The sequence below is a fragment of the Syngnathus leptorhynchus genome, unplaced genomic scaffold, assembly GCF_054491065.1.
Source record: "Syngnathus leptorhynchus isolate UIUO unplaced genomic scaffold, UIUO_Slep HiC_scaffold_48, whole genome shotgun sequence".
NCBI lineage: Eukaryota > Metazoa > Chordata > Actinopteri > Syngnathiformes > Syngnathidae > Syngnathus > Syngnathus leptorhynchus.
Genome location: NW_028232015.1, coordinates 90,241 through 117,729, shown reverse-complemented (window position 1 = coordinate 117,729; position 27,489 = coordinate 90,241). Strand labels below are relative to the sequence as shown.

The 27,489-nt window shown below is 43.6% G+C and overlaps 3 long non-coding RNA genes and 1 other non-coding gene across 13 annotated transcripts; 2 read left to right on the top strand and 2 right to left on the bottom strand.

Moving 5' to 3' along the window:
• The first annotated feature begins 2,310 nt into the window (after positions 1 to 2,310).
• LOC147038569 (uncharacterized) lies at positions 2,311 to 9,518 on the top strand. Its single transcript, XR_015063820.1, has 4 exons — positions 2,311 to 2,454; positions 2,532 to 2,628; positions 8,955 to 9,051; positions 9,139 to 9,518. It is a non-coding gene; the product is annotated as an uncharacterized LOC147038569 (long non-coding RNA).
• On the top strand, positions 3,264 to 3,457 carry LOC147038570 (U2 spliceosomal RNA). The gene has a single exon (XR_015063823.1). It is a non-coding gene; the product is annotated as a U2 spliceosomal RNA (small nuclear RNA).
• A 249-nt stretch (positions 9,519 to 9,767) lies between the features above and the next one.
• On the bottom strand, positions 9,768 to 21,852 carry LOC147038568 (uncharacterized). Of its 9 annotated transcripts, XR_015063810.1 has the most exons (5): positions 17,102 to 21,852; positions 15,684 to 16,995; positions 15,348 to 15,390; positions 15,022 to 15,059; positions 9,768 to 14,909 (listed from the first exon to the last, which is right to left on the bottom strand). It is a non-coding gene; the product is annotated as an uncharacterized LOC147038568 (long non-coding RNA). The 9 variants fall into 9 exon arrangements; XR_015063809.1 differs by having other exon boundaries at positions 9,768 to 15,059; XR_015063808.1 differs by having other exon boundaries at positions 15,022 to 16,995.
• An 86-nt stretch (positions 21,853 to 21,938) lies between these two features.
• LOC147038567 (uncharacterized) lies at positions 21,939 to 26,191 on the bottom strand. Of its 2 annotated transcripts, XR_015063818.1 has the most exons (4): positions 25,451 to 26,191; positions 24,602 to 24,647; positions 22,884 to 22,957; positions 21,939 to 22,807 (listed from the first exon to the last, which is right to left on the bottom strand). It is a non-coding gene; the product is annotated as an uncharacterized LOC147038567 (long non-coding RNA). The 2 variants fall into 2 exon arrangements; XR_015063819.1 differs by lacking the exon at positions 24,602 to 24,647.
• Between the last annotated feature and the right edge of the window lie 1,298 nt (positions 26,192 to 27,489).

The following is a 27,489-nucleotide window of genomic DNA, read 5'->3' as shown; positions in this document are numbered from 1 at the left end:
GGACAAATTCAGCAAGGTCATTTAATCTAATGACAGATTCGTTCCAGGGATGCTGTGGCCACAACGCTATACGGTCATGACCAATATGCAAGAGCATACAATAGGTTTAAGGTATTTTCTTTAGGATCTTCAGCCAGGACACCCAGGCAGACCATGAAAGAATGTTGATGTTAAAATGTTGGTGGAACTATCTCACTGTGCAGATCCGATGATCCGAAAGACTTTAGATGAGACAACATTGGAAAGACTTCTTTGTTGACAGTGTCTGTGAGTCACTTCAACGCATAACACTTTTGTAACACTTTTGCAAAAATGAACAAAAAAATAAATAAAACATGGGCGACATTACTTGAATCTGCGGGATCCATTGTGGCACTCACCCTACAAGTTATGGCTATCAACTGTAAACTTGTGTGAAAAATTATCATTGTCCAAAGGAAGACTATTTAGCAACAGTGAACAGCAGACAAATTCAACAATGTAATTTGATTATGCCATGACCCAGATTCGAACCGTGGTCGCTGCGGCCACAACGCAGACACGACCATGGCTTATATGCAGAAGCATAGAGTAAGTTGAAAACCCTTTAGGATCTTCAGCCAGGACGCGCAGGCAGACCATGAAAGTATGTTGATGTTAAAATGGTGGTGGAACTATCCAAATGCGCAGATCCGTTGATCGCAAAGATTTGGGGTGAGACAACATTGAAAAAACCCTTTTATTTGTTGACAGTGTCGCTTCTTTTGTGGCTTACCTCTCGTTCGTTTCACATCTAAAGTATCGTATCATATTACCTTGCGGCTTATACCACACCGTACCTACCATATCGTCGCCCATACAACTCATGCGTGAGATGCGGTGGCTAAGATATTCAGCCATGGGTTGCTCCTCCATTGTGCTCTCCACTCATCATTTCATATCGCATCCTCGTCAAATTTTCAGCCCCCGAAGTATCTTGGCACAACGTACATAACGTGACGTGTCAATGCAAGATGTACATGACGAGGTGGCCGAGAGGTTAAAATTACTAATCCATTGTGCTCTGCACAAATGGGTTTAAATCCCATCCTCATCAAAGGTTGGTTTTAAATTGTTGTATCTGTAATCTGGCTTGTATTTGACTCAATATAGTAAAATTTATACTCGTTGGCGGCTCGGTGATGCACTGGTTAGCTTGTCTGCTTCACAGTTAGGAAAGTGCGGGTTCGATTCCACCAACGGCCTTTGCGTGTTGTTGATGATGTCCGTTGTTGGGTCAGGAAAACTAAGATGTGAAGTAACGATTGGTACTTTATTGACAAGATCTTGGGTTGTTTGATGGCAGTCAGTCCACATGGCACTTCATCAGATGTAACAATACCCCCCATCTCCCCGTCAGAAGGTTTTATACTGTCCGGAAAAGGCGGGAAAGCGTCACCTGACTATTTGGTATCTATGTGTATTGGAGAGTCACTGCCGTGTGTGTGTGTGTGTGTGTGTGTGTGTGTGTGTGTGTGTGTGTGTGTGTGTGTGTGCGTGAGCACAGACCAAAGTAAGTGATTTTGAGGAGATGATGCACCTGCAACAAGACATTCTGGATGTTCAGCGTCTGCCATGGAGGAGCGGCGAGGCTTTGGACACACTGTGAGTCACATCCCAATGAATGTTTCACACAACAGTTACTAAGAACTGCACTGTTAACTTGACCAGTTTTTCTATTAGTTAAGGAAAGGCCATGGGAATGCTGCGCAAGATGAGAGAGAAACCCAAAGGTTTGGATTCTTCATGCATCTTTTCTCCTCTGAGAACTTTTTTGTGTCTTCATGAAATGAAACTTTCCATCTGGCACCCAGAGCAGTGTTGTTCAGGGGATGATCAGGAAATCTCGCGTCTAGTGGTACAAGCGGTGCAGTTCTATGAGAGGACGCTTTGAGACTTCTATACACACCTCAGCTACTGATGTATGCTTACATCCACTTCAGAGCAGAAGAAGTTGCTAAAACATCTATTTGACAAAACTGTGAATGTACTGTAATGAATAGTCGAATGTAATCTTCTATACTGCAATTGCTTTCCTTCGTCCTTCATTGCAGTCCTTAACGAAGTCCTAACAGTTCCTAACCAAGTCCAAACAACCCTCTAACCAAGTCCTAATAGTTCCTAACCATGTCTTCACATCCTGCAGAGAGTGTGCCTATATTTTGGAGCAGGATCAAATTTAGGAACATTTTGCTTTGAAATATCTGAAAAAAAAACGATCCAAAAGAATCGACCCTCATCAAACTTTCTGTAGAGTCACACGCTCTTTGCTCGTTGAATTCTTGCAGTAAGACGGGCATTTGTCGTCAGCGCGTCATGGATCTGCTTCCGAAGGTGGAAGGCGTGGTGCAGGAGATGGTTGAGAGTGAACAAGTCCTGATGGGTCTGCAGGAGAGGTGCCAAAGGGAACTGTGGAATCTCTTCTCAATGTCTCGTGTGAGGAATTGGATTCAGAAGATAAAGGTGGCTTCTTTGAAATGAACTGACTCGGCCATTTGGATGATTTTCTGTAGAGTAAGGTTCGAAGCCCGGTGAGTGGTAGTCCCGCTGGTGTCGGACACCTTCTTCTGTGCCGCCTCTGACGACCTCCCGACACAGTTTACAGCAGTTGTGAGTACAGTCGGTCACATCATGTACAAATCTTCAGCAGATGCTTTGAAGACTTATGAAACTTTTCCTCTTCCAATATTGGCTTATTCTGTTTCAGTTTTAAACCCTATGAAGTTATTTAAAAAAAAAAAAAGAACAGTTAATATCTTCTTCGAGTGGTTAAAGCGATGGCCTAGAATTCCCTTGGGGCCTCCCCGTGCAGGTTCAAATCCCGACAACACTTCCATTTTAGGATAGAAAGACAATAACGTTAAAGATAGTAGGTGAAATTTGACGATGTGACAACCAAAGCTGTGTACAGCAAGTGACATCTGTTCCCGGCAGGATTCAAACCTGCGAGGGGAGACCCCAATGGATTTCAAGTCTATCTCCTCAACCACTCGGCCACGACAACAAATTTGGAATTTTACTGACGTTACTTTCTCTGGACCATATTCTATTGTAAGGAACCAGGATTCGCTCCTTTGTAAAATGGAAGCTGCAGAGTCGAGAGTGTCTTTTGTGTTCTTACTCAATATGTTTATCAGATGCTGAGTGAATGGACATGGGTGCAAGGGAGCAACAGCTTCTCCAGAGATCTCTCTTAGTTTTACATCCACTGACTGCCACTGTGTGGATATCAGGGCAAAATACACATTTATGCACTCTTCAAGGGGAAGCATGCAAAACTGTAGTATCTGTTCTTATCAGTTTAATATCTGATACGGCCCCTATATGGGGACCACATATTAAATAGATTTTTGGAATAGGGAGGTGTAATAGGGGCTTGCCCAATCCACTACACGAATCGATCTGGTATTGCATTACCTACATGAACGGTGCACCCCCTCTACTGGTCAAATCAATAGTTTGTATGATGTAAAAAAAAACAAATTCAAAGTCCTCTTTACAGGAGTAAGCAGTCAATTATGACTTGATAGCGTCCAATCTAAATGTAAGACGTTTCAACTTGAGAGGCAGCATGAATTTACGTAACCGTTCTAAAATATACAGCAATTAAAATGTGTTTCTAAAAGTCCCCCGCCTACTGCCCGATGACGGCTGGGATAGGCTCCAGCACGCCCGCGACCCCGTGGGGACAAAGCGGTACAGAAACTGGATGGATGGATGTTTCTTTGCCTGAGATTTTCATATCATTGTTCCAGGAATTTTTATTACAATTCTTATTCTCAAAGTTTTAAGAAAATGTCATTTTCAAAACTTGTTCAGAAAAAAAAAATATTCAGTGGTAATGTTGGAGATTTTCAATAAATACAAAGTCATAGTTTTAGTGTTCTCAGGTTAAAAGAGGCAATGCATGATGGGCATGTTTTTGCAGATATATTATTTTACTTCATTTTTTATGGTTTATTTGGTTGCTGCCATCACCACTAGATGGCGACTCTAAGAAAAAGGAGGTGAACAAAGGCGTGGGGGTATCACAAGGAGTGCTTGTGCAATTGAGGGGGATGGTTATTGTTAGGGATGTTCTGACTCTAACTTATTTTGCAAGAACCACACGGAAGACAGTATGCCCTTTGAACACTTGCAAGTGGAGAGTTTGTTCGTTACTGTAGATACAGCAATGTCCGAACAAAGTCTGCCGTTGGAGTCATGCAAGAGAGTATTTATTGAGAGAAGAAGGGTGGGGGTGAGAGTGGCCAAGGTGGGGGTGACATTTGACATGTGTGGTGGTCACCTCAGCAAATGGTTAACCACTTCAGAGGGTCCCAGTTTATTGTTTTACGAGGTTGTGGAAATAAAACCTAGTGGAGCCTTCCAGAAGACTAACTAAACAACACACCATTTGGAAAGTGTCAACAACTGAATGGTTAAACTTTTCAGAGTCAAGGAAAGGTAAAAGGTTCAAACAAAGTTCATCATTCTAGTCTACATCCCAACATAATCATACGATCAAGATAGTTTATAAACCCTAACAGTTATTGGTTTTTATTCAAAAACAATAAATAGCCTGACGTGACCGGGAATCGAAAACAGGAGGCGGGGCTGTGGAAGCTCCGCATCCTAACCACTGGACCATCAGGGACACCTTGGAAAAGAATGCAAGACATAAATCCAAACGTCCATGAAATGGGGCACCATACAAAAGAACACCTTATTTGGGGAAACGAGATCAAAATGTTATCCTACTGGGGAATGTTTCTTTTTTCTCTTAGGCTCCATGAAAACGGTTCGTTAGCAAAAAATCTCGTATTGTCGCACAGAAACTCGAATTGCGCGGGGAAGACAGGGGACGCGTTGCCGCTTTTATATGTCAGCCAATCACGGCACCCGTCAAGCAGACTAAGCCTCGTCTGTGTGTCAGCCAATCACGGCACCCGTCGAGCAGACGAAGCCTCCTCTTTCATCGATGAGGTCTCCACTCCATAATGATACATGCCTCGATGCAAGCTGCACTGAACACTTCCTGGAATACTCGATACAAGCATCAGCATCCCGCGACACAATACGACTTTTGAGCATTATCAACTGTAGTCTGGAACTGTGCATTTTTGTCGGCTGTTGGTCCGTCCTTTTGAAGAATGCTCCAGATTGTTGTTCCTCGCACATCACAAGTATGGATTTTTAAGAAATGTTTCCTTCCTAAAGTAAAATGACAGATTTAAATTCAAATGGGTACCACCATAAATGATCGAACGCCCTAAAATGGATTGTGATTAACAAAGGCTTCCTTCAAACCACTGACATTTAGGTAAAGAAAATGTCTGAGTCTGCTAACACCTAAGGAAAAAGGAAACGGCACGACCGTCTTGACCTCAGTAATGACTGTCCCTGGTGAGTGAGCACATATATTGAGTGACTCACTGGTGACCTTGAGATTATGCAAAGATAATTTTTGCTGCATTTTTTTGTTGCAGAAGAAGACCCAGCCCCAGGTCTTCTTGAGACATAAAGGGAAATGTGCTTTCAGCAGTTTGCAAACATATTTTTTAAGGTTGTGTTAAACATATAATCATATTAATATAATATCTAGTATTGGAGTGCTTGTGTGGATTGGTGAGGGGTGAGGAATGTGCAGGCACACTGCATGAACTTGTTTTCTGCGAAGTGTTGTAAAACAGGCCGAGGGAGTACGGGATGGTACGGGACGAAGGGAGTACCGGACAATAACACCTCAAGGTCGGTGAGGAACGAGAACAAAGAACAACACTGTTAGAAATGTTCTAACTCTAACTTATTTTCCAAGAACCACACGGGAGACAGTATGCCCTTTGAACACTTGCAAGTGGAGAATTTGTTCGTTACTGTAGATACAGCAATGTCCGAACAAAGTCTGCCTTTGCATTCTTGCAAGAGTGTATTTATTGAGAGAAGACGGGTGGGGGTGAGAGTGGCAAAGGTGGGGGTGACAATTTACATGTGTGGTGGTCACCACAGACAATGGTTGACCACTTCAGAGGGTCCCAGTTTATTGTTTTACGAGGTCGTGGAAATAAAACCTAGTGGAGCCTTCCAGATGACTATCTAAACAACACACCATTTGGAGAGTGGCAACAACTGAATGGTTAAACTTTTCAGAGTAAAAGAAAGGTAGAAGGTTAAAACAAAGTTCATCATTCTAGTCTACATCCCAACATAATCATACGATCAAGATAGTTCATAAACCCTAACAAACACCACGTCAGGTGGTTGGGCTTCGAGAGAAAAAAAACCAACACCCTGACCACAGTGATGACACCTCGACGGGGAGGAGATGGCCATCGACCAATCATCACACAATATTTTGCATGCTTTAATATTCATATTGTGTTTCTTTAAAACTGGGCAACCCGGAAGAATGTGTCGTCTTTTGGTGGTCACAAAAACGCACAAGTTTTAGTGTGAGGGACCCGGGACCCAGGCCTGTATTAGTGCGCTTTGTTAGGAATAAACAATTGGTAAATTTGGTCTGATTGATCTACCGGTCTTCTCTTTGACAGAACGAACTCGCAAAATTGTTAGGTGCGCCAGTGCGTGGATTGGGACAGAGAAACTTGTGTTAAGTGTTGATTGCAATTTGGAGTCAGATCAATAGCTAAAAATCCGTATCCTAACAGACACTTGGCTTTTGTTGCTGCTCTGACACAAATAAAGGAGCACTTACCCTTCCAGATCATATTGTCCAGTGTTCTCATCCACCGACGAAGCCAGGTTATTGTCAGACCACTCAATTTCAGTATTGCCCACCGAAACAGAATCTAGCACCAACACCTGCCCAATCCTACCAACATAAAATCCCCTGCTTAAATTGTGTATTTAAACCCCTGTATGCCAACCGCCTTTCCCTCGTATCTACACCATCCTCCTCCTACACAAGCCTCAGTTGTCAAGCCTAAGTAAGCACCCATCACCAGCGTGTGGCAGTTCAAATGCCTTCTGTTCGGCCTCTGGAAAGCTGAGGCCTCTTGCAATAGGCTTAGGGAGGGACAATGTGCTTTGTAAAATTCCCCATTGATAGTTTATTGTGTACTTCCACAACCTCCTTGTGCATTGCACAGTAGACTCAGCCATCAGTTCTCTAAAGATGGCGTCAGAGAGTGAGAAGCAGCGCAGACCATGTCAGGACGTTTCCTAGGATCATTAACGGACTCTGTTCAATATTTGACACTGGCTGTAAGACGGGGTGCTCCAAAGGATATTGACGGGGACAGCTATTGGTGAGACCCAAGTTTCCTCCCCGTTCAACAGTATATTGTAAGCTACCATATTATATGTGTCCATTGAAACCTATTAGGACAATAATTGACAGCTTTTCCAAGTCAACTTTAACATTATTTAGCATTTCAGCGAAAGCTAATTTTGGTTTCTGATGATGTTCGCTTCGACAGTTTGCCAAAAGAAAATCAGTGAGTTCAGCAGTTTGTGATGGCTGGAGTCATCTTTCCAAAATCTGATAGGTAGCTGCCAAAAGTTGCATTGGTAGTCCAGTGGTAGGATTCACGTGTGAGGCTCGGGTTCGATTCCCTGTCAAGGCAGTTTACTTTGAGTGGCTATGAGTAAATTCCTACATTTAGTGCCATTATTCAATATCATTTGCGCACTTTTGTTGCCCTAAAATACATAATGATTAATATAGGCTACTAACATCCACCCATGTTCTATACCACTTGTCCCCACGGGGGTCACGGGCGTGCTGGAGCCTATCCCAGCAGTTATTGAGCAGTAGGCGGGGGACACCCTGAACCGGTAGCCAGCCGATCGCAGGGCAGACAGAGACGAACAACCACCTGCACTTGCACTCACACCTAGGGGCAATTTGGAGTGCTCAATCGGCCTACCAAGCATGGTTTTTGGAATGCGGGAGGAAACCAGAGTGCCTGGAGAAAACCCACGCAGGCACGGGGAGAACAAACCAAACTCCACACAGGGAGGGTCAGAGGTGGAATCGAACTCCCCCTAACTGTGATGCGGACATGGTAACCAGTGCGCCACCGAGCTACCCAAACCGCTAACATTTAGGTCAAAATATGTGTGAGTCTACTAACACCTAAGGATACGGAGAACAGCACGGCCGTCTCGACCTCCGTACTGAAATGACTGTCACTGGTTGCAGAGCTGGATGACTGTAACCTTAGGGCTGGATGTCCTTGAGACACGAGGCTGCAGCAGCTGCTGCTGATGATCTGACATAAAAAAAGGAACACTTACCCTTCCAGGTCTTATTGTCCAGTTTTCTCAAGTCAAGTCAAGTTTTTATATAGCCCTAAATCACAAGCAGTCTCAAAGGGCTCTGTCCTCTGCATTTAACCCATCCCCATGTGATTTTGATCCATCCCCTGGGGGAGAGGGGAGCAGTGAGCAGCAGCGGCGCCGCGCTCGGGAATCATTTTTGGTGATCTAACCCCCCAATTCCAACCCTTAATGCTGAGTGCCAAGCAGGGAGGCAATGGGTTCCATTTTTATAGTCTTTGGTATGACCCGGCCAGGGTTTGAACCCACAACCTTCCAGTCTCAGGGCGGACACTCTACTACTAGGCCACTGAGCTGGTGACACAGACAGTGCCAGGATATTGTCAGACTATTCCATTACAGTATTCCCTACCAAAACAGCATCCAGAACCAACACCTGCCCAATCCTGCCAACACCAAAACCCCTGCATAAAATCTAAATCAGCTATATTTGCCAGGTTTGTGCATGCCAAACGAGGAATATGACTCCAGTTGATCTCAGCCTCTGTACGACATTTAAGTGACTGACAACATTCAGGTAACTAACAACATTTAAGTGGCGAGACCAGGATGTTATTGCACAGTGATGTCTCTGAGACTCTATGAGTGGTGTGAGTTCATCAGAGCTACAGCCTGGGGAAGAAGCTGTGTCTTTGTCTGCTGGTTTTTGCGTACAGCTCTCTATAACGCCGTCCGGAGGGGAGAAGTTTGAACAGACTGTGACCTGGGTGAGAAGGGTCTGCAGAGATGATACTTGCACAATTCCTGGTCCTGGTGAGGCTGGTCCCCATTATCTTTTCCACAGACCTGATTGTCCGTTACAGTCTGTGCTTGTCTTGTTTGGTGGTCGATCCAAACCAGACAGTGATGGAGGTGCAGAGGATAGACTGGATGATGGCAGTTGAAGAGAGAGCAACAGCAATGTGTACATATTTTGTCAGGTTAGACAATCTCATATACGTTTTGATGTACATATGTGTGCAAATCTTCTCATTATTTTATATAAACACAACTACTCTGAATACAACACACAGAACTGTGTAAACACACACACAGACATATAGACAGACACACTCACACACACTCACTCACACACACACACACACACACACACTCACACACACACACACACACACACACACACACACGCACAAACAATACCCAATGCAGCTATATAATGTGGACATGATTCTCCAAATCTACATTGAAGTTATAATGAATCATAAAAAATAAACTAACTATGGCGAAACGATTGCGAAGAATGACAATATCATTGAATGACAAGATGAAGAATAAAAGCATCTCAAAATTAGCGACATGGGCATGAAAAGGTTTCAACGATCATAAGGGGTGACCATGAACCAACAGTTTAGGCTCAAGTAATTTGTACCCTGATAAATTGCACTCACTGAAACACAGATTAGAGGCTGGTTTCGCCCTATACGTGGTCAGGGGAGCATTGTAGCGGAATGTCACACACCTGGCTGTTGCTGACTCAGAGAGCTTCTGGCTCACGTTTGCCGAGGTGTCCCTGGCACACTTTGTAAAGCAGACAACACTGACTAATAAATTTAGAAAAGGTTGTTTCCACCCAGTTTCAAACTAGGGGTCTTTCGCATCTTAGAAGAACATGATGACTGCTGTGATGTCCAAATTATTTTGGGAAGCCCGGCAAAAGTTCAACAAAAGTGAGTGAGGAATAAAGCAGGTACTTATGAACTTTTTGATTTGCTTTTCAAAACTGTGCCCGCTGTTGGAATATTTTTCTAATTTAACATGAACTCGAGTTACTAATCTGACTCCAATTTGTGACTTTACCCAACTGCCACTCATCCAACAATATGCGCGCTCGTTCTGCAATAGAAAGGTATCAGGAAGCCGGCATTTTCACACACGAGTGGATTTATTCCTAACACACAAATCTAATACATCACCTGGGTCTCGGGTCCCTCTCAATACACCTCTGTACGCCTCTGTTGCCACCAGCAGACGTACTCTACATCCGAGTTGCCCAGCCATTAATTATACTACACAATATGCAAATGGCACATCAACAAAGGCATTCTGTCATTATTCTATTGGCTATGTGTCAACTGCAGTTAACTTTAGCTTGCTCTCATTGGTCTTTCTTCTCCTGCCGAATAACTTGCTCGCTCCTCCTGGTTGTAGATTTCCATATAGGGTCACCAGTTGATATCCACCAGCTGTGACCCTGTGGGTCTTGTCATCCATGCTGCTCCTGGGTTATCTTTTTGTTCTGGAACGCAGACGTCCTCGCACCAACCACATATTTTGTTTTGTTCCCACTGTCACACACTCAGCAGTTTCATACTCTCATGCACAAGATGTCTAATGAACTATTTCAAGATCAAATTCTTATATTCCTTCACCGCAAAAGCAATTTTTTCATACAAAGAAATAAACTCAGTGTCGGCAAATTGAAGCCCGATTTGTCGAGCCCAGGCTGTGAGTCGTTTCGCTAAAGGGTACTTGATTTGAGACTGGGTGAAGACCAGGTTTCGCACTTTTGTTGAACTTTTGCCGGGCTTTTCAAAAGGCTATGTGTGTCGGTGCAGTTTCCATGGTGTAGTGGTTATCACATTTGCCTCACACGCTAAAGGTCCCTCGTGTGAAACAGGTTGGAAACAAGTCTTATGATCCTTTTGATTTGCTCTACAAAACTGTAAAAGTAATTTTCTCACACAAAGAAATCGACTCTGTGTCGGGGAATTGAACCTCAGTTTGCCGAGCCGAGACTGTGAATAGTTTAGCTAAAACGGCCTGTTGCGTTTTGTCCAAGATGTGCGTCGTTGAGCAAGGAAAACAAAAATGTGGAGTAATGTTTTTGCAACAGATTTTAGGTTGTTTAATGGCGGTCAGTGCACAAGGCACTTCAGCAGATGAAACAACGTCACACTCCAGATCAGAAGGCTTTATACTGACCAAAATCAGGAACTAGGAAGGGAATGGGAGGGAAGGATAAGGTCAGTTATGTTATCACCTGAATGTCCTGTTATTTACTGAATGTTTTGTGACGATGTGTCATGGAACTTTACTAAGCTCTGTGTACTAAAGGGAAATGTGCTTTCAGCGGTTTGCAAACATATTTTTTAAGGTTGTGTGAAACATATAATCATATCAATATAATATCTAGTATTGGAGTGCTTGTGTGGATTGGTGGGGGGTGAGGAATGTGCAGGCACACTGCATGAACTTGTTTTCTTCTAAGAGTTATGGAACAGGGAGGCCCAGGAAGGGAGTACCAGACAGGGAGTACGGGATGGTACGGGACGAAGGGAGTACCGGACGATAACACCTCAAGGTCGGTGAGGAACGAGAACAAAGAACAACACCACGTCCAGGTGGTTGGGCTTCGAGAGGAAAAAAACCAACCCCCTGACCAGTGATGACACCTCGACGGGGAGGAGATGATCGTCGACCAATCATCACACAATATTTTGCATGCTTTAATATTCATATTGTGTTTCTTTAAAACTGGGCAACCCGGAAGAATTTGTCGTCTTTTGGTGGTCACAAAAACGCACGAGTTTTAGTGTGAGGGACTCGGGACCCAGGCCTGTATTAGTGCGCTTTGTTAGGAATAAACAATTGGTAAATTTGGTCTGATTGATCTACTGGTCTTCTCTTTGACAGAACGAACTCGCAAAATTGTTAGGTGCGCCAGTGTGTGGATTGGGACATAGAAACTTGTGTTAAGTGTTGATCGCAATTTGGAGTCAGATCAATAGCTAAAATCCGTATCCTAACAATTTCTTGGTGACCCCGACGTGATGTCAAGAGAAGGGTAATTGGCAACTCGTGGTCTGTATCCAGGACACCGGACAGCGTCTGGGACGCTGTCTCTCGGTTGGCGAACCGTTTGGAATAAGTGCACAACGTTGAGCTGGTACAACGTCTCCTCAACCCTGAGCTCATCACTGATAAGGTAAGCAGAATGCCTGTTACTATAAGTCGAAATTCTGCAAATTGAAAGAGGAAATTTAAGAGGAGACTGTTGTTCAGATCAAATAAAGTGTGCAAGAGATACATACGGCGAATAAGTTTGGAACTTACGTGTGTGACGTGTACGGTAAAGTCAGGGACTTACGCGTATTACGAATAGGTCCGGGACCTAGCTTAGTCGTGGCGGACAAAGGTACGTTGACGAGCGTATTCAAATAGCCAGGTTTTTTTTTAGATCCTGGGAGAAGTGAAGCCTCCCGAAAACATCCGGTGGTAACAGTTCCTTCTGTGAGAGATCAGACCCTAAAATATCCAAAATGAATCAAATTGGGGGGAGTGTGTGTGCGTGTGTGAGATGAGAGGAGTGCGTGTGCTGAGAGGAATGAATGGAGTGAGACAGTGTGTGATGTGAGGTGTGCGTGTGCTGAGAGGAATGAATGGAGTGAGACAGTGTGTGTGATGTGAGGTGTGTGTGCGCTGAGAGGAATGAATGGAGTGAGATTGAAAGAATGTATGCAATGTGGTAGCGCCAATTGTGAGTGGCATTGACAGAAAGAAAGTGGCAAAGGAGCATGTGAGACACCGAAAAGTCTTCGCGAAAATTGGAAGCTGACAAATTGTTTCAGGGTTTTTCAACAACTTGGGACATGGAACGTCTCTCACGGCAATTGCAGCAAAAAGAGGGTCAGGTGCTGAAAAGAAAGCTCTCCTTAGAAGACAAGCAGAAAGGGGCCGGCTGGCGTGAGCGCAAGGTGCTCGAGAAGCACATTAGGGAGAGAGAGGAAGAGCGACGCTCTTTGCACAATATGGCAACAGCTGCAACAGCTTTGTTTGCCACTCAGAAGAAACTGCCCGTAGAAAGTGTTGTTAATGTGAGAAAAGCAGAGGAGGTAGAGAAAGCTGGCATAGACTTAGTGCCGAGAACAAGGAGCTAAAGAAGAAAGTTGATCAAGTTGATGAGCAGCGTAGACAGGAAGCGCAGATGTTAAAATGGGTAACGGAAAAGTGAGACAAGACGTGAAGAGCAAGTGGAGACAGAAAGAGCGTTCACAGCGAGACTGGGGAGGGAGGTGCCCTTGCCACAAGTAGCAGTAGCAGTAGTAGTTTGAAAACATTAAAATGACTTTCCCACAACCCACCGATCTGGCCTCCACTATGTTTCCTTATGATGTGAAAATGTCACCTGCCCAACATTATGTAACATGTGTGGAGAGTTGGATTGAAACCACAGGTCGTCATCCGGCTCTCACGCACGAGGCAGAGGTGCTCTTCCGGACGGCGCTGGTGGATGGACTTCCGCCAGATGTGAAGAAGCAGCTAATGTCAGACCCTGACTGTTAGGGTTGAATAGATTAGGTTGATCATATTATGTTGGAATGTAATCAGTAATAATTAACCTAAGCTTGTCCTGTCTTAACAAAGGAGTAGAACAAAGTGCTAAGATCCTTTGCACTGATTGACCAATTGTAGAAGACGCAATCAAAGTTGTTCTGTCTACTCAACATCGTAAAACATCCCCCGCTATGATGTGATCAGAGGCCAGGTGTTTCACCCCCACCTTGGCCACCACACATGTAAATTGTCACCCCCACCCTTCTTCTCTCAATAAATACTGTCTTGCATGAATGCAACGGCAGACTTTGTTCGGACACTGCTGTGTCTACAGCAACGAACAAACTCTCCACTTGCAGAATTTGTTCGGACATTGTTGTATCTACAATGACGAACAAGTTCTCCACGTGCAAGTGTTCAAAAGGGCATACTGTCTCGTGTGGTTCTTGCACAATAAGTTAGAGTCGGAACATCTCTAACACTGACATTCTGGTTTGTGCCGAGGAACGATTTAAACGTCATCTTTTGCATCACTGCAGAATGTTTACTGAGTCACAAGCTAAAGTTGATAACGAGACAGACGCATTATCCAAACAGTTGTTGAAATTACAGTTGGCAAAAATGCATGGTGAAGCTAAACAGTCTAAATCACAGAAAAAGGAAATGCAAATGTCACAGGCTCCTCAGGTGGTGGGACGCGGAAGGGGCCAGTTCCGGGGCGGATACAGAGGCCGGGGAGGGAGTGCACCTGCTTACCCGGGGAGGGCAACATACAAAAACCATTCGCCCAACGCATGCTTCATCTGCGGCGAAACCGATCACTGGGCAAGAGAATGCCCGCAGTATCGACCGCACGGAGCCGCCCGCCCAGCCGGAGGCCCGCCACATCAACCTGAGGCGCCGATGCAACAAGCAGGAACAGCTCCGTCTGGTGAACGGCCCTGGCAACAGCCACAAACACACGGAGGTCAGTACTACCAACATGATGATCTCTGGTGTGGACAATTTGAATAGGGCTGCCCGGGGAGCAAGAGAAGCAGTGGCCCAGCGGAGTCAATGCTTCATGTGACAGTGGAGGGAAAACCTGTGCAGATACTGGTGGACACAGGAGCAACGTATTCATCCATAAACACTGCCCTTCCTGTATCCTCACTGTCAGAGAAAACAACAACTTTAGTCGGCTTCTCGGGAAAACCACAAACTCTGCTTTTTACCAAACCACTTGAAACTGTGATCACCCGGACGGGGTGTAGACTGTGGCACAAATACATCCATTCCACAGACACTCCGATCAATTTGATGGGGAGGACTTGTTGTCAGCTGTTGAAACCAGAATTCTGTGTGGGCCAGAGGGAGTGATTATTCAATTTCCAGATGGCGTCAGCATCCAGTGCTTACAACGTATTTGTTGTATTTAACAACATGGTCAGTGGCTGATGGCGCCCCTACCGACAGAAGCAGAAACTGCAACCATCTACTGGGCCAGGCTAGAGAGGGAAATATGGATTAAATGACAAACTTTGATGGAGTAGTGATTTATGGCCTTAATTAAAAGGTAAAAAAATATGCTGAATATTTTTTTTTTTTTTTTTAAATGAGTTAATGAGGTCATAGGTTATAGGTTGTGGTTAGGTTGTGAGGTCAAATGTTTTTTTTTTTATGACCGTATTGGTAATAATGAAAGGCAAGGGATTAGGGTGAGAGAATGTGCGTGATTGAAAGTCAAAGTGTTGTGTTTTGTTTAGAGTTTTGTGTTGCGAGCTGCTGCTTCCTACCTCGTCCTGTAGGGGGTGTTTAAGTGGTTCATTCACTTTCATCCTAAAATAAGAAACTTGCACACCTTACCATTCGTATCTCAGGATGTCTGTAAATCTTGGTTTGTTTGTTTTTTGGTTAGGGGATATGTCTAAGCATGTCCTGTTGATGTTGGCTGGTCTTAAGATCACGGGGGTGTTAGATTTTTTATGACCCCGCGTGTGTCTGGAGTTGTGGGGGAGTCAGTGTGTGTCTCTGTAGAGATGTGTTTTGTGAAACATATATTTTGTTTATTCGTGGTATGTTTCATTTAAAAAAAAGATTTAAATATAGTATGAGGCGAAAATGAATCTTACCGTCCGAGGGAGGAAATTAGCTGGTGATTGAGTTTCCATTTCAATAAAAAATCTGTATGGAGGAGAAATGAAGTTAAAAAATGTTCAAACAAGATCTTTGAAAATATAACACGTGACGATGAAAGGCAAAAAGTGGGTGGGATCGGCAATGCGGGTATATAGAGTCTGGGGAGTGGAGGTTGTCGATCTGATTTTTTGAACCTTCTACTGAGAAGTATGATTTCCGAAACACCTGTAACGGTTCATGTCTCACCCCCGGGTGCAGATGGACTTTTACAGGCCCCTAGGAAGAAGCAAATGTTTGTCAGAAGATTGCAACAGAGTCCTCTAAATGTGGCGGAGCTTGAGAATAATTGGCCTTTAACTGGTACTTTTTCCTGGGGCTACCAGTACATCCACCACGTGGGAGAATTGGTCTTTTTCATGCGGGATGATGGCAAGTATACCATGCCTCATGGATTTGGATCCCTCAACTCGAATGACTGGGCCATCATCAGTCAATTGTTTCCAAGGCTCCTTCCCCAATTTGTTGGAGAAACGGGGCTGAAGGGCGAGCTCACACTAACTTGGATTTCGAGACTAGGACCGAATGGCCGCTGGTTTTTCCACCTCAAAGTTTCACCTCAGCTATCCCCGGAGGAAGACGGTGAATTATGTGATGGTCTACTCACCCTACAGGTCTTCAACAGTGAGTGTGGTGTTCTTCAGACGATTCTACAAGTCCCTTTATCAGAGTGGCAGAGGAGAATTAATCCCTTAACTGACATTATAACAGAGCAGTATTTGTGTAGTAGAATGTGGATCACGATTGTGGGGGTCAGAAAAAAAATTATATTTGACTAGCAACTCAATACTTCTAAATTTTTTACAACCCCTACAATCAAAGTACCGCCTACTCCAAGCACACCCACCCCTAAATCTCCGGGGGGAGGGCGTGGTCCGTTTTCATCTGCTCTGTATAAGAAAAAAAATCTGCCCCAAAGCCTCAAACCTCAACGAATCTCGCCAAGAAACATCTCGCTGATCAAGACAAAATGTCGGACAAACGTTGCGCCAGAAATCTTCTGCCTACCTTCCAAGATGCAGACAAGGAACCAGAACAAAAGATTCTAAAAGGCCTACAACGTCATCACGAAGAGGTAATTAATTTGTGTTCGGCTGAAACTACTCCTCAAACCTCACCCATGATGCCCCGCGGCTGCGGTTCTGATGAAGCTGACATCAACATGCAGACTTCCACAACGATTTGCCCGGAACGCACCGTTACGTATCCGGAGGCCCACCATTCTGATTCCAGATGCGGCCGAGATGACTGCGGTCAAGAATGTTTAAAAGATTTCAAACCGATGCTAATCGCTGAATCAGTCATCATCATCATTTCTTCGGATGAAGAAGAAGAAGAGGGAAAAACATCTCACCCCGAGGATCGTTGATTCACACGTCTGTTGAAGGAGCCGGGGACCTGGCACGCAAAGGAGGCTAGACGACAGCCTTTCATCACGCTGGAGAAGCCGGTGGAATCGGAGCTATGGTGTCCCGAGCTGGCAATCCCGCCATTTGAAACGGAAAATGTCTCCCTTTCTGCAAACCAGCCTGCGCCTCCAGATCTCGACTCATCAGAGGGGGCAGTAATGAGCACCGACCGCGACAAATCAACATCGAAGGTCTCAACGAACAACGACCGCGAGAATTTATCAAAGGGGGCAGTATTGAGTACCGACCCCGACAAATCAACATCCGGGGCTTCTTCGTTGCCATCATCCTCGTCATCAAACAGTGACAGTTTTGAAAACGAAAACGCTCCACCGCGGGTGTCGCCACTTGATTACGTAAGAATCAAATTGTTGGTAGTTTACTTATTACACGAAACGCTGTTAAAACATAGCGCAATCAATTGTTTGGATTGTGAATTGGACGATCTTTCCCAGATGAGACATACATGCCTCTACATTAAACATGAGAGCTTTTATTTCTACGAGAATTACGATGACGTGATGAAATCAATATGTAATAGACGCTTCTTTTCTACTATTTACAGAATGCTGACGCATCTCGATATTCAGATACAAGAAATAGCCGTTAAACAAATCATCAATGTCATTTTGATAGATCTGTCCTTTGAAGAAGACATCTTCGGGAAATTAGAAAGCTGCATTGCTGCTTGTAAAGATTTTGCCCAAATTTCTGATTCTGTTATTGAGTTTGTGTTTCATAGACACGCGGGAGAAAGAAATGGGTAATTATTTGAGAAAAAATGATGTACAAAATTGGACGGAGGATTTGGAACGAGTAATTATACAACGGGGCAGTAATAACGACGGTTCTGTACAGAAATTGCTGGCTATTATGGAAAAAGTTAGATATATCTCGCAAACTGTTCTAAAGATTACATGGAATAATCTAGTGTGTATCTTATCAAATTTAGAAGAAGTCTTTAACAAATTGAAACTCATTATCAGCGAATGGACTGAAATAACTGTAGCGCACCTGTTTACTTTGATGACATTGTTCCATGATTTGATTATTATACATATACGCAATAATATTCCAATTGATATTAAAGCCGAATTGAACAAATTCAAAATTCTTATCGAGTCAAATGTACCGAAACGTGTGATACGGTCTATGATAACATATGTACGTTCTTAAAAAATGTAATACAATCTATGTACCTTTCTTTTTTTTAAATGTACTTTTTTTAAAATGTACCTTGTTTTTCCTATACCGCATTGTTTGATTATATTCTAACCAGAAAAAACATTATACGCCTAACACATGGTTTGTTTTATATATATATATTGTAACCAAAAAAAAAAACAAGAATTTTACCTGTTTTTCTCCTTTCAATAAACATTTTAAAACCACGAACGGGTTCCATATTTGTCACAACGATTGCAACAATGGCTGAGGATAGATGTCTCAAAAAATTGCATTATAATCTTAAAAATCCAGCAAGTTTCGGTGGCGCTCAACGCCTCCACAAGGCGGCTCTCTTGAGCTGTAAAAAAAAAAAAAAATCACTTTGAAAAAAGTGAAATCATTCCTATCGGGGGAAAATGCATATACATTGCACAAGCCTGCGAGACTGACTTTCTCGAGAAACAAAGTTTTCGCACGCGGTCCTTTGAGACAACTTCAGGCCGATCTGTGTGACATGCAGATTTTGTCAACACATAATGATGGTATGAAATATATTCTCACCGTTATTGACATTTTCTCAAAGAAGGCTTATGCGCGCGTTCTGAAGGATAAATCAGCTGCCAGTGTTAGCGAGGCATTCAAATCAATTCTGTCAGACAGCGAAATTCCTGTACGTCTGCAGACGGATGCTGGTAAAGAATTTTTCAACAAACAATTCCAGAAATTAATAAATCATAAAATCATCCATTTTTCCACAGCGTCGGATTTGAAAGCACAAACCGTCGAGCGTTTTAACCGGACTCTCAAGACCAGGATGTGGCAGTTTTTCACTGCGAAAAATACAAGACGTTATGTCGACAAAATTCAAGATTTTCTATCCGCTTATAATAATTCATTTCATCGCAGTATTAAGATGTCTCCTAACGAGGTGACTATGGAAAATAGAGACAGAGTTTTCCAGAACCTGTACGGCAACACATCTCTACAGAAAAGTGTTAACGTCAGAATTTCCAAAATAAAGGGTGTCTTCGATAAATCGTATGAACAATCTTTCTCAGACGAGTTTTAGAGAGAAAGACAAGGTGGCTTCCTTTGATGTCTATTGTTATGCAAATGTAGCAGGTGTTTATGCTAATGAGTATGGCATCCTTGTGTGACATCCGGTCAGGTGTCACATCCTGATTTGGCATCCTTATGTGACATCCGGTCAGGTGTCGCATCCTGTGTCAGGTGTCACATCCTGATTTGGCATCCTTTTGTGACATCCGGTCAGGTGTTCTATCCAGGTGTCACATCGTGTTGTGACATCCTCTGATGTCAGACAGAAAGGCGCCATATCGTGGGGTCAGGTGTTACATGATGATGCTCGTCCCATCCTGGGTCAGGTGTTACATGGTGATGGTCGTCCCATCCGGTCAGGTGTTCTATCCTGGTGTCAGACAGAGAGGCGTCATCTCGTGCGTCAGACAGAAAGGCGCCATCTTGGCTGGCCAAGATGGCGTCTTCCTGGTTGTCGCGGGGGGAGATGGCCCTATTGGTTATCGCGGCCGGCGGCATGTCTGGGCATGTATTTTTTACTTTACCAAGCTATTTTAGCTATTTTAGCTATCGCCACATTGGTCATGGTTAATATTACGCTGGTGTACATGCTAAACATGCTAAAGTGTTTGATGGCCTGGTGGTGCATGTATTGGGGGGTATCACCAGTCAATGTGTAAATTGATGAAAGCGGATGAAGACAAACTGTCTCCATTTTACCAGAGTGTTTTCACATCACATATGATGCGTAAATGTATTTGGGGTGTCACCATATTGGTTGGTGGTATTATAGCTTTAGCCATATTGGTGGAGGCAATGTCTGTGGCCCCACATGCTAATGTGTGGTATTTTAACACGTTAATGTATTTGGTTGCATTTCATGACTGTATCCGTGTCTCTTATAGTACCTCTATCTGCGGTTCTACATGTTAGTGTGTGGTATTTTAAGCCATATTGTTGGAGGCATGTTGGAGGATGGTTATGTATTTGGTTGCATTTTTTTTTTTTTTTGGTTGTAGCCATGCCCTTTGGAGGCCTGTTGGGGGATGTTAATGTATTTGGTTGTAGTGTTGATGGCCCTACATACTAATGTGTTTGACGGTATTTTTATTTTTTAGCCATATTGGTGGAAGTGAGTTGGGGCATGTTTATGTATTTGGTTGTATTTTTCGATTGTATCCATGCTTCTTGTAGCAATGTCTGCAAAAGAAAGCATGGTCAATGTGTTTTTTCACATTACTAGGCCGTCTTAGTCGTCTCCATTTGATGGCTCTAGCCGTCTCCTTAGGGGGGTGATGATCAGACAGGATGGAGCCGTTGGTGGAGGTAAGTTGGGGCATGTTTATGTATTTGGTTGTATTTTTTTTTGGTTGTATCCATGCTTCTTGTAGCAATGTCTGCAAAAGAAAGCATGGTCAATATGTTTTTTCACATTACTAGACCACCGTGGCCGTCTCCATTTGATTGTCTCCGTTTCTGTGTTGGTGTTGATGGCTCTAGCCGTCTTCTTAGGGGGTTGATGATCAGACAGGATGGAGCCGTCGTATGAGTCGTCAATGTGCAAATTGTTGAAGGAAGCTTTAGCAGAGCGTTCTAGTGCAGGTTGTATCTCTGATAGTTATAATTTGTTTAGATGGGTTTATGGAAGTTGTGTAAGTTAATAGCATTTCCTGACTAAAAAAACATGTGATACAGAGAGGTGTGGTTTGAAAAGGGGTGGGACCGGTAGCATCTATATTACGGCTCGCTTGAGGGGTGAGTTCACAGAAAAAATTTAAGCTAAAGCTACGCTGCTAAACTACAAACCTGAAGATCGGATCATGATTGCGGAAACGCCGGTCAGCATCCACCTATGCCACAAAGGCTCAGCTGGACTTGCAGATGCTCCCAAGAGGAAGAAAATGTTTCTCCAACGTGTACAGAGGCCTCCTACAGAGAAACTTGAGCAAAACTGCCGTGTGGGGGTTTAGATTTTCTTATGAGGTTGGTGAGATTTCATTCTACATGAGAGACGAAGCCCCGCCAGGAGCACCCAACGTCTACCGGTTTGACGATGCAAGCACAGCATGTGGCGATGACAGCTCAAAAGGATCTTTGAACTCAAACGACTGGGCCATCGTAAGTGAGCTGGCACCCAGAGTGATGGAAGATTTTCTTGATGAGTATGGAACACAGGGCGAGTTGTACATCACATGGGTTTCAAGGATTACAGCGAGCGGGAAATGTTTTTTACGTCTTAAAGTTTCTCCTCAAACTATTGATGGCCCGGAAGATGGGGAGGTGAATGAAATACTGTATTTCGCCATACAAGTGTTTAGCAGTGAATGTGGGATTTTTCAGACATTATTGAATATACCGCTTTCTGAATGGTATCAAAGAATGGAAGGCTGTGGAGACACTATTTCGGAACTCTTTCTTTCTAGCCGTGCTTGGGTCAACATTGTAGGAGTGAAGCGGAGGTTAGTTTTAGACTAAATTAACTTTAAATTGTTCAAAAACTCTCCCCAAATCACACCTTCTCTACACCCCCACCTCCGCAACCCCCCTCCTTCACCTCTTGTCATAGAAAGGCGGGATCGTAGTCATTAGCATACCTGTGTAAATTGTATAAGAGAGGTCATGATCGTATGGCCCGTCCCACAAGCCTTCCCAAGCCGTCACAGCTCACCCATCTAAGAGAGACCGAAGATTGAAAGCAGCGATGCCTCAAAGAAGACCAGCAAGACGACTTCTGCCGAGTTTTCCTGCCATGGAGAATGGTCCAGGAGAAAAGACTTCCAGAGGTGTGCAGACTGTGCCTGATTGTACAGTTACACTCTGGTCTACTCCTGACAGCTCCGACACAGAGTCGGGTCTGGGGAGCATATCACCAAACTCAGAAGGACCAAGCACCAGCTTATCCGTGTCTACAACGAGGCCGCAGCCAGAGAGACCGAGCGTCGACTTTTCAACAACTGCAACGAGGCCGAGCGTCAGCGTGTCACCTTCAGCTATGGGGCTGCCTCTCATCACGTCTGCAGCTGTATCCCCGTCGCTATTGCAGCAAACCGACCTGGAGGCAAAGGTGTACGCACAAGCCAGCCGATTTGACCGTCTCTTCCCAGGACCCGGCGTCATTTTGCCATCATCATCATCAGCCTTCGACGCATTTGGCAGTCCTGCAAGGCCCCCACAGCCATCACCACAGAGGGGTGACGGACCACGATGTGCAACAGCGGAGGAGGAGTTTTGGTCAGCGTCTCCTTCCGTAGAGCTGTTTGACAACGCATGCGTGTCATATCCGATAGTTGGTATGTACCTGGCGCCATTAACGGAGGGTGACGTGACACATGTGCTCAGTCCAGACCAGGGCATCATGGTAGCCGGTGACTGTGGTTTTGCTGGCTATGAGGATGCCGTTGCGAGCCAACCCGTAAGGCCCGATGACCAACACCCCGTCATGGACCCTACAATGGCCGGGGAGCTCACATCAACAGAGGACATGGATATAGGATGGTACCTTGATATCCTGGAACAACCTACAACGACAGAGGCCTGCAACAACCAACCAAAGGAGTTTGTCCCGCTGGGTGAGGATGCTGACTGGGATGAATTCGCTATGAAAATACCACAATTACACTGGTTAGTAGTTGAAGATTACATGCGTGTCAAACTTTTGATTGTTCATCTTCTGTACAATACATTGATGGAGCATGCTAAGGAGACGTGTGACGGCTGTATTCTTGATGATCGGAGTCAAATGCATCATACCTGCCTATATGTTGAAGAGAGCTACTTTTATTTTTACAATAATTACGCTAAGGTAATGGCTGAACTATTCAACACGAATTTTCTCCACACATTATCGACCATGCTTTTCTATTTCAATACAGCAGCCCCTCTTAAAACCATTCGCAGTACGGCTACACTCATTTTACAAGAGTTGGCCCCAGAGTGCAGTATCTTCACGCGATTAAGGGCTATAAAAAAAGAATATAAAGCTATTGTGGAATTGACCGAATCAGACATTGATCTTCTATTCAGAACTTTTGGAAAACAAGAATGGGTAACATTATCAGAAAAATGATTGTAAAATATTACTACCGTATCCAAAATTGGACGGATATTCTAGAGAAAGTCATCTCACAAAACAATGTCAATGATGTTTCTCTCCAGAAAATGCTTGCATTAATGTCAAAAGTCCGATCGCTGTCAGAATCATTGTTTCAAACACCATGGGACAATTTAGTCATCCACTCTGTCATGTCAAGTTTAGCAGGTTTGTCTGAAAAAATGAACTGCATTCTTAATGTGTGGGCTCAAATTGGTGTAGGGCAATTGATGACTGTTTTGACTTTGTTTACAGATTGTGTTAAATTTCACATACAAAACAATATGCCAATTGATATTACAGGAGAGTTAAAGAGATTTAAAAATCTAATTGAGTCAAAGGTTTCCCCCTCTGTATTATATACTCTGATCAGTGTTTTTACTCAATAGTGTTTTAATAATGTGACTTGATTGCTTTTTACTCCTTAGTAGCGGGTTTTTTTTTTTGGTTGTTGTTGTTGTTGTTTTTAGAACTAACTGAATTTCTTTTTTTTAAATGAAGTGTTTTATGTTTTTTTATACACTGTGATCTGATTGTTGTTGTTGTTGTTGTTTCTTTTAACCACTAATGTGATCTGATTGTTTTTCTATGTTCAATCTATTAAAAAAAAAGAAAAAAAAAGCGTTTCTGTGTGTTTCATTAATCCCACCACACGCCGATTTGCATCATAACAAACCTAACAATGCCACGGAAGAGGTGTCTCGAGAGAGTCTATTATAATGCTAAGAATCCAGGTAGTTTCGGTGGTCCAGAGCGTTTACATAGAGCAGCGGTTGTTAGCTGTAAAAACACTAATATTAAAAAAGTGAAAGCATTTTTATCACAACAAGACACCTATAGTCTGCATAAACCGGTCAGAATAAACTTTCCTAGAAACAGAGTTTTTGTCCGAGCCCCAAAAAGACAATTTCAAGCAGACCTGTGTGATATGCAATCGTTTGCCCGGTACAACGACGGCTATAAGTATATTTTAACCGTGATTGATATTTTCACAAAGTATGCATATGCTCGAGTTTTGAAAGCTAAAACAGGAGCGCATGTTACAAAGGCATTTGAATCTGTCTTATCAGATAGCGGTGCTCCTTTACGACTCCAGACAGATAAGGGAAAAGAATTCTTCAACAAGCCCTTCCAAAAATTAATGACCCACCATAATATCCAGCACTTTTCAACGTCTTCAGATACGAAAGCGCGAACTGTGGAGAGATTCAACAAAACACTAAAAACACGCATGTGGAGATATTTTACAGCTAAAAATACACATAGGTACGTGGACGTGATTGCGAGCCTTCTAACCAGCTATAACAACAGCTATCACACCAGTATAAAAATGGCCCCAAGTGCCGTAACCGTTGGTAACATAGATACTGTTTTCCGTCATCTGTATGCAAAGGCTCCTATCCGTCATGGGAAAAAGCCCCGTTTTACCCCGGGGGAAATTGTGAGGATTTCTAAATTAAGAGGGGTTTTTGATAAGGCATATCTGCAAAGTTTTAGTGATGAGGTATTCAGAATAACAAAATGTCTCCGCCGTGTTCCACCCGTCTACAAGATAGCTGATTTAGATGATGTGGAAATAGAAGGTACTTTTTATGAAACACAATTGCAAAACGTGAAAATTAGTAATAATAAAATGTTCCGCATACATTGAATTTTGAAATCACGCGTCGTGGCAGGCAGACGTGAGATGCTGGTGCAATGGGTCGGTTGGCCGTCCAAATTTAACAGTTGGGTACCAGCGAGCAGTGTCAAAAACATATGATGCAAGATAAAACAGCCATTGTGTGAAACATACAAGATGAGTGAAGTTCAGAGAGAATTTTACGTCACGCTGGCTTCGAATGCTAGCATGCATGTTTTCAAAGATAATAGCTTATCCGAATTTAAAATTGAGTTAGCGAGACACATAGAGTTAGAGGGGTCATGGGAAGTCGGTTTATGCGAAATATCCTACGTTAATTCAATCCTCGACATCCCTGAGAAAAAACGCAGCTTTTACCTCAAACAACCCAAGACGGATGCACCCCGCGGAGATGGGTTTCAGAGCGACCTGGAATCACGTCATATGCTGAAAGTACGAGGTGGGATCTTCAAAAGCTACGACTCCTTGGCTTCTGAAATTCAAACTTTATTAAGTAAAGCTAGTAATAAAAAGACCGCTGTGAAATTTGACCATCATAAGCAAAGGTTCATGTTTACGGGGGAAGAAGGTTTAAGAATAATGTTTAAAAGCCCCCTAGCGTTCGTCGTCGGAATGAACCATGAGCAATGGATATCACTGAAACCAGAAGGGGTCAGTGCTCACCACCCCGCTGACAAGAGAGCCGGACGTTATCACATGTTTGTTTACACTGATTTAATTCACCACCAGACGATCGGAGACGCATTCGCGCCCATGCTTAGAACAGTCGCTATCGAGGGTGAATACGGTGATGTTGTTTGCAAGACATTTAATCCTATTTACTATTTAAAAGTAAGTCGACGGCATATTGAGACCATTACGATCAGTCTACGGTCAGATCAAAACACTCCGTTAAATTTCGAATACGGCAAAGTAATTCTCATTCTGCATTTTAGATTGAAATAAAAAAAAAAAAAAAAATGATGCCCTTAACTACACATCCCGACTTGAACCGTTTTATAAACTATTACGAGAACCAAGCAGGTGGCTCATTTACAGGCTTTCAAGGTAGCCCCGTCCAATACGGACGAGGCCTAGGTTCTATTTTCTCTAAACTTTTCCGTTTTGTCGCGCCGATGTTCAGAAGTGGATTTAACCTGGCGAAGCCACACCTCCAAAACGCTGCTAAAAACATAGCTTCGGATGTAGCGGGTCGTGTTATACAGAGGATACAACGGAAACCGGAAACAACGCAAGAAGGCTCGGGACTTGTAGTTTTATCACGCAGAGGCCTGCATCCTGGTGGGCGGAGGAAGAGAGTTGTTAAGAATAAAAAGAAAAGGCGCTCTACCAGCCGCAAGTCAGTTGTCAGACGAAAGCGTTCGAGGCGGAGTACAGATATATTCTCTTGAAAGAAATGGCTCTCCTCCACTATCGCTCACAAGAGTGTGTTCTGAGCGAGTTAGATTTGTTTACAGCGCCATTGACACAATTATCTATCGAGGACAATCAATATGTAGAGGTTCAGCCTTTATCCGCTATATTGGACCAAGGTCCAATTGAATTTTTTATCCCTGGAGACGGTTCAAAATATCTGGATTTATCGGATACGCTACTACACCTACGTTTAAAACTTACACGGCGAGACGGGAGTAATTTACCACCGAATGAACCTGTAAGCTTAATCAACTTCCCGCTAAATACAATTTTCGGTCAAGTCGATATATCTCTCGGAGATCGGCTCATCTCACAATCCAGCGCTACGCATGGTTATAGGTCTATTATAGAATTGTTACTAAACTTTTCAAAAAGCTCGTTAGAGTCACAATTCACAGCCTGTATGTTTGCAAAAGATACAAGCGGGCGTATGGATTCCATCGCCTTCGAAAGGGCGGGGGTGAATGAGGGTTTACTCAAACGCGCACAGCGGGTAGCCGGGTCACGTGAGTTCAATCTCCTAGGCCCGCTTCATGCCGACATATTTTTTTCTGAACGCCATCTGTTGAATAACGTGGATCTTCGTGTGAAGTTGACTAGAGCCCCTGATGATTTCTGTATCATGAGCCCTCCTGACAGTGATTCTTGTCTTAAGATACTTGGAGCTTCACTGTTTGTAAAAAAAGTTACAGTGTCCCCAGCAGTGGCTTTGGGTCATGCGTCCGCCTTACTTAAAAATAATGCTCTTTACCCACTTACAAGAGTAAATATTAAATCTTTTTCCATACCTCAAAACTCACGGACAATCTCTTTCTAGGACATATACCCAAGCAAATTGTAATAGGTTTGGTCAATCACAACAGTTTTACAGGGCGTTGTGATTTGAACCCCTTCAATTTTTTTCATCACGACATCGAGTACCTGGCTTTGAGCCATGAGGGTCGTCAGATTCCGGCTAAAGCTTTTCAACCCAATTTCGA